We start from the raw sequence: 739 nt of genomic DNA, 5'->3' as shown, positions 1-739 counted from the left end.
AGAAATGAAAATGTTCTGTTCAATACATTTATGGTGGCTATATGTCATTATACATTTGTCCAAACCCATAGAATATACCATACCAAGAATGAATCCTAAAGTAAACTATGGACTTTGGACGATAATGTGTTAATGTAATTTCATCAACTGGAACAAATGCACTACTCTCTTGAGGAATGTTGATAATGAGGGGAGGTTACGTATGTGTAGGGGCTGGGGATATATGGGAAATCTCAACATTGGTATGAACCTAAGACTTTTCTTTAAAAGTGAAGTCTTAAAAAAAAAAAAAGATAACTTTGATCTGTAATAAATAGGCTATAAGGGAGCAAAAGAAGACCAGCTTAGAGGTCTTTTAAGCAGAACAGGAAAGAAGGGATGATGAGCTATACTAGGGCAGTAGGTAAGAACGCAAGTTAACATTTGAGAGGGTTAATCAGCAAAACTTCTTAATGGATTATATGGCAGTGAAAGCCGTGAGGGACAGAGATAAGTGTAGTAATGCTTAGGATGGAATCATAAATTCTACTTTAGCTATTACAAGTTAGATATGCTTTGATCAAAACAGTGATGTCTGTAGGCATTTGAACACAAAAATCTGGAGTCCAAAGAGATCAGGAAGGGAAGATAAATTTGGGAGTCATAAGCTGATGGGTGGTAGTTAAAGCCATGATAATGTAGGGAACTTACAAGATGACTCAGGGAAAAAGGGTAAATAGAGAAATGAGGTTGCCTAGGA

The sequence above is a fragment of the Pteropus alecto genome, unplaced genomic scaffold, assembly GCF_000325575.1.
Source record: "Pteropus alecto unplaced genomic scaffold, ASM32557v1 scaffold88, whole genome shotgun sequence".
NCBI lineage: Eukaryota > Metazoa > Chordata > Mammalia > Chiroptera > Pteropodidae > Pteropus > Pteropus alecto.
This window is presented reverse-complemented; position numbering follows the sequence as displayed.